General features: G+C 35.9%; 2 pseudogenes; both read left to right on the forward strand.

The window, feature by feature from the left end:
* Nucleotides 1-8,571: 8,571 nt before the first annotated feature.
* Nucleotides 8,572-10,332, forward strand: LOC102523290 (annotated as a pseudogene).
* On the forward strand, nucleotides 9,149-10,332 carry LOC116660734 (annotated as a pseudogene).
* Nucleotides 10,333-14,398: the final 4,066 nt, after the last annotated feature.

A 14,398-nucleotide genomic window follows, 5' to 3' on the forward strand; every position in this document is an offset into this window, starting at 1 on the left:
TGCTGAAACCATTCAACAAAACAGTGCTTAGAAAAGTGCTCAGGGCCATTCATGCTTTTCTTTTAGCGAAGAGCCAGGATGACAGAAATATTTTCATACACGGATGTAACTAGCAGCAGCTGCTAAATGAGATGAATCTGAATTATTTATCCATCAAACCCTTTAGGAAAATGATGGGGGTGTTTTTGGAACTGTGTCTTGCCCCACTGCAACTCTGGCTCATTTTAGCAATTGTTAAGAAGATAATATAAAAAAGTATTTTAATTGACATGAAAGGGAAATGATTGAAAACTCAAATATTTATCAAAAGACGGAAAACGATGATGCAGCCCAGAGACAGGATAATGCTGGTGAGCAGTACTTGCAGTGTGCATGCCGTCCGGGGTTCTCTGCAAGACGCCTGAGGAGTCTGACTATGAATAAAATCTCAGCGTCAATCATTGCTTTGGACAGACAGAAGGAAAAGAAAGAGCTGGATTTGTGAATGTATGTAATAAATGTGGAATGGACAACCAAGCGTATTACTTGTAAAGTCATGGGCGTTGATGCAGTAATAGGGGTCAGGATACTCAGTGCAGACTGGCTACGCAAAAGGAATCACCAGGAGGCTCTATTTTAAAAGTAATAATGCACGTTGGTGGAGGTCTGGAAAAGTATTCCAGGACTGCGGGAAGAAAGAAGCAAGCATTATCAGTGAAGAAGGATGGCAGAAAGAGAGGAACGGGACCAGCAAACACGAGACAGACAATAAGATGTAGAGAGAGATGGGAGTCAGGAGATGGAAGAGAGGAGTTGTTGAAGAGAACACAGATTCTAAGAAATTGAAGACAGACAGAGAAAGGCATTTGACAGTTACAGTTCATTTACTTAGGCAATTTTGACCTTGAAAATAGACGTCTAGGGCTAATTCTGACTACAATTAATCCAGAATTTGATGCTCATTGAATGTACCTGCGTGGCCCTGGCCAGAGTTCAGTGCTCATACTCTTACGTGTGTAAGAGTTGTACCACCCATTACATAATTTATTTAATCTTCACAATAATGTAACTAAAGGAGGACCGGGAAGTGTCTTTGAAATTGAAAGCAATATGTCATCCCAACTAGCACTTTTTCCATTTGGGGCCAGGTACCCTGGTAGAACTTTGCACACACTCATTTAATCGGTCTTCACAACAGCCTTGCCCGGGGAGAAACTGAGGCTCAGGAATATTTATGACTCTGCCCCAGCCATGTAGCTGTGAGGCAGTGGGTCCAACGCTCGCTAGCTCCCTTGGGAAAGCCCAGAAGCCCACAGGTGTATCGCCCTGAGAGCTGCAGGGGCCAAGACCTGAGCACGGCTGCACACGGACGGGCACATCATTTCTACTCAGTGGGCCTTCCCTTCTTCGCACATGAAATGTGGGATTTAGGTCTAGCAGCCTTTCAAGTGCTAAGCTTGCTTGACCCTGGGAGGATATTAGCATCTGTGTCCGTTTCCTAGAAAAGTGAGTGGTGGGAGATGAGGGGAAGGAGACACTGGGGAGAGGTTCCAGGGAGACATGTGGAATATTTAACATCTGTCATGAATTTTAAATTCATTCAAAAAGGAAGAAGAAGGCCTTCCCCATCACCATTCCCAGGAACATTTATCACCAAGAATGATATAATAGGATATTATTTACAATGTGTGCTGAGGGTGGCATTTGAATGTATCAGTGATAAATTCTGATTCTTTGCTTATGAGAAAGATGAACAATGATGAAAGAAAAAACAGGCAGTGGGGGGATGACTTACTTGAGTTGAAACTTGGTCTAACTGTTAGAATAAAGAACACAAAAAAAATAGAGAATAGATTTTTAAAATAATTAATAATTTACTTTATTTAGTATTAAATTATTAGATGTATTAAAATTAATAATAATAAAAAATGATCTTTCCTATTGATTTGGCAGAGCTGAGCTTTTCAAGGTAGAAAACAACACATCTTTCAAATGGCTTGTGGTCGTAGTACTAATTTTCATTACACATACCCAACAGATACGCTTTAATAGTCTAAAATTGCCTATTAAGCATGTTCCAAAAAATCAAATAAACATAAATAACCCTACAATTAAATTAATTGGTAATTTATAATTTCTGGTTTTATTTCATCTAGGCCTTTGGGTTTGATCGAGAAGATTTAAAAAGCAGCATTTCTTTTAGATGTTAATGTCATTATTTTAATCTTGTTGATTCAAAACCAATTTATTTTCATGTAAAGCTAATTTAAACTTAATTAAAACCAGATTGTGCTCTATTCTGTAGCTATTAAAGAGTCTTCTCATTGACACATACCCTTCGGCATAGATTTTTTTTTTTCTATTTTTATGCTTTAAATTTCTAATTTGTTCCTAAACTTTGTAATATTTTTCCTATTTGCAAAAACTTGTAGAAACCTAAAGTGGAGAGAGTTTTTTTTGCCTTCTTTTGCACCCTGAGTATTTTATTACTACTAAAACAGGAATTTATATTACTTGAGAGTGTTGCTAATTATATGTGTTTGTTTCTCCTTAATGTGAATTTCATGGGCAGAAGAGGTGTTTCCAGCACTAAGGAGATATTTGTGAAATGGCAAATTCACAGTAATAGATTTTAAATTAGTTGCTCTTTTTTTCTCTTGAAATCCATAAAGGCTAATTTTTTCCCCTTCCTCTCTTTTTCTTTCCTCCCTCCTTGCTTCTTCCTCCTTATACTCATGAAGGAAACACGTTATTGCATCTCTGTCCTGAGCCCTGCTGAGTGAAAGCTGTAAGAAGATGAATCTCACTTAACGTCACTGCCGTGGGGAAACCTGAGGTCACTGCGTATCCAGACGTTACATAAATGAGGGCTTTCAGTGCACCTTCCACCCACCCCTACCCCCGCCCCACCAGGGGTTGGGACTGGACTGATGGGTGGTATTTATAAAATGCTCCCATAATCTGGAGCTTTGCTCCACAGACTTTGTCTCTGAGTAAAAGGGCTCTTTCTAAGGATATTGCTAATTCTCCATTAGCAGAAAATAATAGGTTTGCTCTGTCACATACACTCTTATTAAACCGTTGGCACTTCTTTGTTACACGACATCTGATTTAGCAACATGGATGACACAATTCCATATTCAGTTACTCCAAGTGAATTGTATCCATATTTCATGGTGTTACTCGAAGAATTCTGTTGGAGGTAGGTTGGCAAGGCCTGTGAATTAGCATTTCTATATGTAATCTCTAGAGTACCTGTTCCAATTATTTGCACATAGTAGAAGTTCAATCAATAAGAAAATGAACATGGAAATAATTATAATACAATGCAATGAGTGGAGTAATTACACCCCTGTGGGTTGGTTTACCAGATGTGCAGAAAGTGTGCGTTCAGGATGCAGTGTCATGTTCAGATCATGTGCTTGATGTCAAGTGTGTGACTTCACGACACACTGGGAGAGGAGAGGAGCTGGAATGGTGACAGCCTGAGAAAACCCGTGTCCTGTGAAAGAAGGGGTTTCTGGAGTTGTCATGAGGACACTGCTAGAGGAGGCCTCGGGCGATGACTCTACTCAGTCTCTTGAGATTTAGAATTTACACTGTTGCTGCTAAAGTGACATGACAGGTACTTGAAAGCGGAGAAGGGGCTTGGAAGCATAAACAAATAAAAAGACAGAGACTCTTGATGTTGAGTTCTAAGAGTCTCTGTCTAGCTTGTACATTAACCCCTTACTGGATATACCATTTTCACGTCCCTTCCCGCTTCCATAGGTGGCCTTTTCATTTTGTTGATAGTTTTCTTCTCTGCGTCAAAAACGATAGAGAATTAAAAATAAGTAAAATCGTCATTATTCAGAGGTGATGTGACAGTTTACATAGAAAAAGCCCAAGAAGCTTATAACATTTCTAGAGCCAAGAAATTAATTTAACAAAATTTCAGATTCTAGTGTCAATGTACAAAGTCTACTTGTATTTCTGAATCCTAAGAATAACTAGTTGAAATAGGAAATTGAAAGAAAAAAATTCCAATATGCTTATAAACCAAATAGAACAAGCAAACAAACCGAAAACCCCTAAGGGATAAAAACAAAGAATGGGCAGAACCTAGAGTGAGAACTGGTACATATTGCAGAGAGACAATTCAACTTTCCCAAAATGTAAAAACTTACTTTTTCAAGAAAATTAACAAATTAAAAGGCACAAATCTGGAGAAAATACTCACAACACATATATCTGTTAAGGAAATAGATACAAAATAGATAAAGAACTCTTACAACTCAGTAATAAAAATCCAATTTAAAAAGCCAAATGAGAATGGGCAGAAAACTTGACCAAACAGTTAAAAGCATGCCTTTCAAATGGGGACCAAAATTCACATGAAGGAATGTTGAACATCATTTGGCATGAGGGAAATGCAAATTAAAATCTCAATAAAATGCCATTCCAAATCGAATAGAGTGGCTTAAAAAAATTAAAAAAAAGACTGACAATAGCAAGTGTTGACTAAGATTGGCAACCAGTGGAACGCCCATAAATTGCAGAAAGAATGTAAAATGGTGGAGTCATTTTAGGAAACAGTTTAGCAATGTCTTGTAAAGTTAATCATATCCTTACCATACAACCCAGCTGTTTTATTCTTAGCTTTCTGACCAAGAGAAATAAAAATATGTCTACTCAAAAACTTGTACAAAAATGTTTACAATAGTTTTATTTATAACAATTAAAAAGGTGAAGGGGACTCAAGCATCCTTCACTAGGAGAATGGGTGAACCCATCACGGTACAGTGACACATGACTTGACAGCAAGAACCAACCAACCACTGATGCCAGCAACAACATGAATGAATCTCAAAAACAGAATGTTGAGTGAGAGAATCCAGGCACAAAAGAATATGCACTGTGTGATTTCATTTATCTGACGTTTTAGAATAGTTAGAATGAGCTGTGATAATTCGAATCAGATCCGTGGCTCCTGGGGTTTAGGGGGCAGGATATAGACTTGGAAAGGCTTGGGGGAACTTTTGGGGTGATGAAAATGTTCCACATCTTGATTGAGATAATAGTTACATGATTATATGCATATATTTGCCAGAAAGCATTAATTTCTATAGAGTAAAAGATCTGTTGATTTTGTTCTATGTGAATTATGTACCAATAAAGTTAATAAAATATGTTATGTAGAAAATAGAGGAAGAGAGAACACTCCACCATTGGGAGGTTATCATAAATGAATAATTTTGACATATTTTTTCTGTACAAGTCTATGTAATGAATATCTGTTACTCTCTGACTTTTAAAAATGTGTTAAAAATTGTGAGCCTTTCAGTGGTTCCAAGATACATCTGGGTGTTCCCAGATTATACAGTCAAGTTTTTCGGCCACTAAGTACTGAACACTCCCCATCTTATTTCCCTAGTCAGACATGTTAACAGTCATGTGTATTTTCATCCATTATTTGGGGGAGGAGTGAAATAAGTGGCCACAAGCAGGGGGTAATCGTTTTCTCTACATGCCTTTGTGTTCTTCCTTATGTTTCTAAAGCCAATGAACAACAACAAAACACTCAAACCCTAAAGATACATATATCAATTCTCAAGATGCTTGTCTATTATTGACAAAATTTCTACCTTTCTATTACAATTATTTCTGATGATACTTGCATTATTTTTTATACATCAGCATTTTAACTGTCATCCCAAATTCTTCCTGCCATTCTCAGGTCCGTAGCTTTATTCACATTGGGAAATGGAATACTCCTAGGGAAAAAAAAAAAAGATTGTTTCTATGAATATTTAAAATGTTTTCTTTACACATAGGAGGAAAAATATTTTAGATATGCTTCTGGCTCACTGAGTGAAGTTCCATGTGAATTGTCCCTTTGCTAACTGTGTTGAGAGGACAGAAATAATAACAAAAGACTTTGGATTCTGAGTTGATTTACTGTGACGATAAATTCCTGGCTTCTCATTGATATTTTTGAAGTGAAGTTATATAAAATTTAGATCAACAAAAATTAGAGTACAAAACTTCGGGAATACCAAATTAACAGCTCACCAGGACATGAGTATGTAAAGTTGTGAATAAAAGTCAACTTGGTGTTGACATATTAGCAGACTATGAGGCTTTGCAAGGCTTGGGGAAATGTTTGAAATCAAATATTAAACTTAAACTGCCTAGTTTCGCTTTTATTGAAGAACTGTTCCTAGAAGCATCTGTGTTTTGAAGTTTTCAGACTATATAAATAGACTTCTTTTGTACTTAACTTTAGATAAGCATCTTTTGTGCCCAGAAATACATGTTTATTTCAAGGCTATTTCTTTTTGCTTTACTGAAAGCCTGCCCGGGGGAACTGCATTAACATGGACTTGGCTGGTGATGTAAGAGAAAGGATTTAGACTTGATTGAAAAGTGGACTCTGCATGATAGATTTTCTGGCTTGATAGACAGAGCAGCAGGAGTATATTACTGTAATAACAAACTTTGTTTATAACAGTGTTTTGAAATAAGACACACACCATGCCTAATTTACCAGTGCTGTGATAAAAAAAAAAGCATTCTGTTTAATCAGATTTTGCAACATTACATTCTCAACTGATAACTACTTTCAGTATTTGGAATATATAGTAATACACATTTCTTTCTTCCTTTTCTTTTCTTTCCTTTTCTTTTTTTCCCATTTAGCAATGCTAAATGTAGTCCCATTTTTCAATGTTGTCTTTTATAATTTGTTCTTTTTTGTGCCTTGTGTAAGTAATTCTGTTATCCTGAGGTGACAGTGCTATTCTCTTGGATATAATTAAAATTTTCTTTTTTCACATATACCTGTATTGTCCACTTGAAAATTGTGTGTGAATTGTATGATACTGAGCTCTAACTTTATATCCCATGGAAAGCCAACTGTTCCACAGCCATTCAGTAAATAATCCACTCAAGATTTTCCTCTGTGTTTTTTATGTAACTTTTCAGTCTAACAATTTACATGTATGCATGAAGTTGTTTACGAGTCCTATAATTAATTTCACTGATAAATTTGTCTCTTCCTACACCAACAATGACAACAAAAGCTTACTATCAAGTCCTTATTTATGCTGAAATATGATAACTTTCCAAATAGGCTGCAAACATTAGAATTAATTATGAAGTTTTAGAGGACTTTTTAGTAGAGTCCGAAATTGGTCAAGGCTCTCTTACGCAATGGAAGACATTGCATAAGTTACCTTGACCATGAGACAAGAGAAGTAAGCTAAATGAAATAATTGAAAAGGAAAAGGCAAAACTATCAATAACTGTGGGTCATATAAAGACCAAGAAAATGAGATGGAAAAAACAATACTGGCATTCAGTAACTTTGCTGAAAAAACAATACGACATTCAGTCAGTTTGCTGGATATAAGATCTATACATATACGTCAATGTCTCACATTCAGGAAGACTATGATGAACATAATAATAATGTAAATATCTGGAAAAATAACTAGCTCAATAGACTGACAGAAATTTCTTATGTTTTGGAAGCTTAATATTTTGGAGAAATAAAATATCTCCAAATTAACCTTATATCCAAATCAATTCCTTCCTAGAACATTAATATCATAAAGGGACAGTATGACAAAATTGTATTATAATTTACTATATAAAACATAGCAAATTTTATAATTAAGCGAATAATATAGTAAATATGTAATTCAGTAAATAACAATAAGTGTTAATAAAATTAGAATTGAAATTATATAATTTTGTAAATAATTATACTATAAATATCGGATATCTATATCTGTAGGTTAAAAAATATAAATAAAATGTTAGCAAATCAAATCCAAAGTGTATTTACTAAATATCAACCTATTATAAAAGCAGACACACTATTTTCAAAGAGTAGGTAAAGAATATTTAGCAAAACCATCTTTGAAACCACTATCCATTTCGGACTAGACTTACGTGTAAGTTTACATATGTAAATAAGTTTGTTTTAAAGACATAATATTATGAAATTGAATCATAATTACTTACTTTGGTCGCCATTAAAAATGGAGTTAAAATTTTTTTAATTGGTTAAACTTTTGGTTAAAATGGTTAAAAATCTTTTTCTACGTAACTAAACGGTTTCATACCAAATCAATCTTACCTGTCAGTGAAGAATTACTATTTATTCAATATTTGGTTAACCCTGTACCTCATCCAATGACTGTTCATGGAGTGTCAGGTACATTCTTAAACAGACTGATTCTGGTTCATAACCTGTATGTCGTGTTAGGATATTTTTAAGGCTGAAATCACAAATCTCAGGCTGTGTGTCAGGTTTCCTTGACACAGTCTCTCTACGTGTTAGAAGAGTAAGAGAAATATTACGAGTGTTTGATTCTTCAATTTCAGTTTTCCAAAAAGGAACATTTCTGGAGGAGGCAGGGAGGCGCCGGAGGCTCCGGAGTGGGCGGCGGCTGGGCCCGGACCCCCGCGCGTCTGTCTGCGCCCCGTGGATGCGAATCGGCCACCGCGGCGGCAGCGGCGGAGGGGGAGGAGTCAAGGGGCGGGGGGTGCGCGGGGGATGCGCGGGGGTGCGCGGGGATGCGCGGGGGGCGGGGTGCGCGGGGGATGCGCCCGCTGCCGGGCGCTCCCGGCGTGGCTGATGCTGCTGCTGCTGCCCCGGGCCCCGGCGGGCGACCTCAAGCACACATATCAAGATAAAGACGAAGTTGTCTTAACGGATGAATACTGTCGGGCCCTACCATAATCGCCAAGAGACATATAAGTACTTTTCACTTCCCTTCTCAGTATCAGTCCTTACCATGACACTCTGGGAGAAGCGCTCCAAGGAGTTGAACTGGAATTTCGTGGTCTGGGTATTAAATTTAAAGGCGATGTGCTGCCAGCCACTGACTGTGAAATTGACTTAGATAAAGAAAAGAGAGATGCATGTGTGTACGCTGTCAAACATCACTGCTGGTACCAGATGTACGCAGAGGACTTACCGATATGGGGGACTGTTGGTGAAGCACATGAAAATGGAGAAGATCATTATCTTCGGACCTATAAAAAACTTGAAATAGGTTTTAATGGAAATCGAATTGTTGGCGTTCATCTGACTAGTGAAGGAAAGGTGAAACTGGTTCCTAATACTAAAATCCAGATGTCATATTCAGTAAAATGGAAAAAGTCAGACGTATGATTTGTTATCCTTCCTCTAAATCTTGTTGGTACAATACTGGGCTGAAATCTGTCAGGTCAGCCTAACTCCCCTTGTGGTGTCAATGCTGTGCCTCGTCCCATACGGGAGAAAAAATGGTTCATGGAGCTGCCATTACTGTTTGCTTGGGAGGAACTTTACCTTTTGGCTCAATCTTTATTGAAATGCATTTCATCTTTATATCTTTCTGGGCATATAAAATCTATTCTGCCTATGGCTTCATGATGCTGGTGCTGGTCATCCTGTGCATTGTGACTGTGTGACCATCGTGTGCACATGCTTTCTACCAAATGCAGAGGACTGGAGGTGACAATGGACAAGTTTTCTCTCTGCTGCATCAACTACAATTTATGTTTACATGCATTCCTTTTACTACTGGTTTTTTCAAAACAAAGGTGTATGGCTTATTTCAAACATCATTTTGCTTTGGATATATGGCGGTATTTAGCACAGCCTTGGGGATAATGTGTGGAGCAGCTGGTTACACGGGAACAAGTGCCTTTGTCCAAAAAAGCCATACTAATGTGAAAATTGACTAAAGACCCAAGAAAACCTGGAACTTTGGATCAGTTTTTCTCTCACAGGGGTGGAACTTGCACAGCAAAAATAAAAGCACAAGAAGAGATTTGGGCTATAACACTGGGTACTTTGTGGGTCTCTCTTTCGTGGATGGCTTAAAGTAACATTTATTTCCATTGATCCTAGGTTCTCACTGACTGCTTTCTCCAACTGTTCACAGCAAATGCTTGGATTGAATAGACCAGCTCTCTTCAGCAAAGAAGACAAATAGTTTATTTAAAGCATTTGTTCCAATAAAATAAATAGAGGGAAACTTGGATGCTAAAATTACATGAATAGAAGTCTTCCTGGCACTAGTGTTTATACGTTATTGAAAAATGATGTTCCAGAAAAGATCACTTTTTTTCTCTTTAGTTTTACTGCCATCGTCAACCTATTATGGGACATTTTTATATACTGAACTTGGGTTCTTTTTTGACCTTTTTTTTTTTTTTTTTCCCGATTGGACTACATCCTTTTTTTTTTTTTAAAAAAAAGAGAATTTAAAAACATTAAATCCTGCATGTAATATATTTGCTGTCATCTTAGTTGGGCCAGCTTCCCACTTATTTATCTTAAAACTATCCAATTACATCTTAATTCCATCCAAAGAAGAAACAATTTGAAGATAGAGGTGTACGCTCTACAATGCAATTTACTGTGCAGTTAGAAAGCAAAGTGTTAAATGGAGAAGATATTTGTTTTTATTAAACATTTTGAGATTTAGATAAACTACATTTTAACTGAACGTCTGAAGTGATTATCTGCCCCCTCCCCTCAAGTTAGTCTTACATCTTTTTTGGGTTTGAATGAAGGTTTTACATAAGAAATTATTAAAAACAAGGGGGGTGGGTAATAAATGTATATAACGTTATGTAAAATGACTATAACTCAATTAAAAATGTTTAAAAAATAAAAATAAATGTATATAACATTAAATAACGTAATGTAGGTGTAGATTCCCAAATGCATTTGGATGTACAGGTTGACTATGGAGTCCTTCTTTCTGATGATAATTGGTGTAGAAATGTGTGAATTCGGGCGGCTTTTAGTATCTTGCCTACCCCTGCGTGAAACATTGGGGTTTTTTAAAATGTGTGTGTCATACTTCTTTTGGGAGCGGGGATTGTCTTATTCTGTTTTTTTTTTTTTCTGAGACTCCTATGGGAGCTAAATTTGTAATTTAGAAACATTTAAGTTTGTTAATCCTGTCTGGAGCACTTAAGTCACATCTAAAGCATTACTGTTTTGGAGTGTTAAAATAAGATTTCCTGACCAAATTGTTTTGTGAAAATATGTGTGTTTGCAACCTGAAGATATCTTTTCAAAAGGCAGTATTACCGAATGCAACTTTAGTATACTGTAAGCTATGCTTTTCTAACACAGGGGACCCTCTCTTTTGAAATCCCCAAACTTGCTTACATCTAGATTATCCAGTACGGTCACAGAGTGAATGACAAGCCCTCTGAATGAAACTGTGGCACGAGGTCTGTTCAGGTTGGTGTGCCGTATAAAGTGGGGATGGGTAAAAGTGGTAAGCCTGCTACGGGATGAGCAAAAAAAGGTTACTAAAAAAAAAAGTGACATTTTCACATTAGTATTTCTCTTGACAACAAAGAGCTTTCTAGAAATATATATATATATTAAAATTCTCTTTTAGTCATATTTCTCTCACTTACTGCTTTAGTGTCAATGATCGTGTTCTCCAAGGTGGGCATCAGACAGATAAATTTTCATCGTGAATATTAAAAAAAGAAGCTTTCATTACCATTTTGATCCTATCAGCCTCATTTACTCTAGTTTCATTTCTGTTTATCTTGTTGAGTTCAGCTCAACATCAACAGACATGAAAAGAATGAATGAAAGAGTTCAACTTTTCCTCGGAGAAGCTTAAAAAAAGTGCTTTGTTAACTGTCCAGAAATAATCTACCTTATTCCTTGGTGTATAGAGAAGCAGTATCATTTAAGAAACACAGAAATCGCAACAATATTAACAATAAATAAAACAGCCAAACTATCAGAAACTAGAAATTTGACTGAATTCACTGTTTTAAGCCGAATTGCTAAAGCAGTTTAACGCTCCGAATGTCCCACGTTCATGTGATTCCTGTCTTGTGCTGGCAAAGTGTTAAATCTCAAACCCACCACAGAGTTGTCAAGGCTTCCCCATCAAACTGTCCCCATTGACTTCCAGCATATTTTATGACTTCGTGGGATTGGACATCCAGCGGCCTTCAACTTGAAGGGAGCTTCTCAGACCTTTTCTGAACAATTTCAAACCAATCAACCCTTTCGTCCTTTTAAATTTCATCCATCACCAGTTTGCAGTCTCATTTCCTCCTTTTGTAAAAAGCAAGGTGATAGAGGAGCCACCATGACAAAGCCAGAGATCCATGAGCAACTCAAATCAAGTGAGTGGAGATTTTTAAGAAAGCCGGCAGCCGTCCGCTGAAATGCAAGGGAAGATAAGGTGCCTTCAGTGTGCTCAAAGCTGAGAAACTGTTCCAGGATTAATTTAAAGAAGTTATGTACATTCTCAACCTGACATGATGCAGTTTTTGGAAGTCAGAGAGTGTAAGGAAGTTATTTCCTGAAAATGAAAAAGCATGTTGTCTGCTTCAAATCTTTTCTTCTATTAATACAATTGTGTATGAAAATGACGGCATTTGTCGACTTAGCCCAGGAAATAGCTCCTTGCTCACTTCTTTATGTGGGAAGAGCAGCAATTTATGATGAATGAAGATAAGCCACACATATTTATAAACATTTGTATAAAATGCTATTAAAAAGCAAAAAGATATGGGTAGTTATAAACATCTAACAGAAATCTTTTAAAATATAATGCTAAAGGCAGTTGTAAAGGTTCAACACCAAGTCTTAAGAGAAATATAAAATATAACTTTAATGTATTAATTTAATAAATTTAATTATGTTTATAGCTATAAAATTAATCTTCTAAGTTTTCCATATGTTAATGTTAAGCCTGACCTAATTTAGATAAATCTCTACTGACATCTGACATTATTATTCCTCATTTTCAAGTAACATACCCTATGTTGCATCAGAATGTAAATAACTATCTAAATGTAGCAACAATTTATTTTTTTAATCACTAGATAATATGGAGTCTTAAATTCTTTCAAACAATGTATTATATCAACTCATATCCTAAACAGAAATCTATCAAGTTCATTCTAGCCTCTGATTTTATTTTTCACAGAAATATATAGAAAAATCATCTAATACAGAGGATTTTAAATTTCCATCTTAGACTTTCCCATAACTCAGATAAAATATTGTATATTTTTCTACTTCATAATTCAAAAACTTTATACAATATAATTGGATATTTATTGAAAGGAAAAAAATTAACACACTTATTCTCCATTCCCATTTCCCAAACCCATTTATCTATTTGTATTACTAACAATTTGTTTTATTAACTACTTAAATTATTATTTATAGTTCTTATGTTAGCTGCTTTAACAAGTAAATAATATATAATAATATTTTTCCTGTTCCATCAGCTTTTGGTATTCCCTTAAGTTCCAGACTCTCTGAAATGAATATATTTATTTTCTCATCCTTCCCTCAACTTTTTCTCAACTTCCCTAAATCTTTCACTTCCTAAATTCTATCATAGCTTTAATATAAAATTGTCATGGCTATTGTTAACAATTTAATTATCAAGACTACTGCCAAAACTATCTTAATATTTATGCTGTATTCCAAATGACAAGTGGTATATTTCCATTTTGTCAATAGACTGATTCTAGGGGTTAAAAACTCTAAAAATGTCAATCACTGCACACCCAAACACTCTGCTAAGATTGCATTTCTTTCTCTGTGGAAACCAAGGCATAACCCATATGTCAGTTTGAAGGAGAGTTTTCTTAGGATCAAGATTAAATTTCCTTAAGCCCCATCAGTAACTTCAAATTAAGATGCATTTAAATTTGCTTCCAAATGGTCCATCATTTCTGGTGTAGCTTTTGTGTTCCCTGAACTTTCTAATTGCCTTCCTTTCCTTTCATTTTTTTTTGACTATGAATTAATTTGTTTACTATCTACATAAAACAATCTTAATGCCATCTTTCTTAATTCCATCTTCTATTGCAAGTTTTCTAATTTCTGCCTAGAGCCATTCCCTGCATCTCTTGTGTTCTCTTCACTAACTTGTCTTTTAAAATTTATTTTTAATTTTAACTTTTTTAAATTGAAGTATAGTCAGTTACAATGTGTCAGTCTCTGGTGTACAGCATAATGTCCCCGTCATACATACATACATATATTCATTTTCATATTCTTTCTCATTAAAGGTTATTACAAGACAAACTTGTCTTAGGTACCCTCTCATTTTACCACACAGCTGTCACCACAGATCTTTCTTTACACTTTCAGATTAATCTTCCTGATTCCTGAGCCTCACATCTTCCTCCTACTCATTTCCCTTCTCTTATAAGTTTAGTGCATTCTCAATTAGCTTCTTCAGAAAAGAAAAACAGGATGTGTGTTTTTTGCAGATGAAATTCTCATTAGTTTGCATTCACATCTATTGGACGCTTCGTTTGTGTAAGACTTTTAAGTTCAAAATCAATTTCCTTGAAAGTATAAAGCCCTCTTTCTCTCTCAGTTTGAATGTAATTTTCATCTCCTTTCAGGCATTCCTTGTCATAG

The sequence above is a fragment of the Camelus ferus genome, chromosome 31 (assembly GCF_009834535.1).
Source record: "Camelus ferus isolate YT-003-E chromosome 31, BCGSAC_Cfer_1.0, whole genome shotgun sequence".
NCBI classification, from domain to species: Eukaryota; Metazoa; Chordata; class Mammalia; order Artiodactyla; family Camelidae; genus Camelus; species Camelus ferus.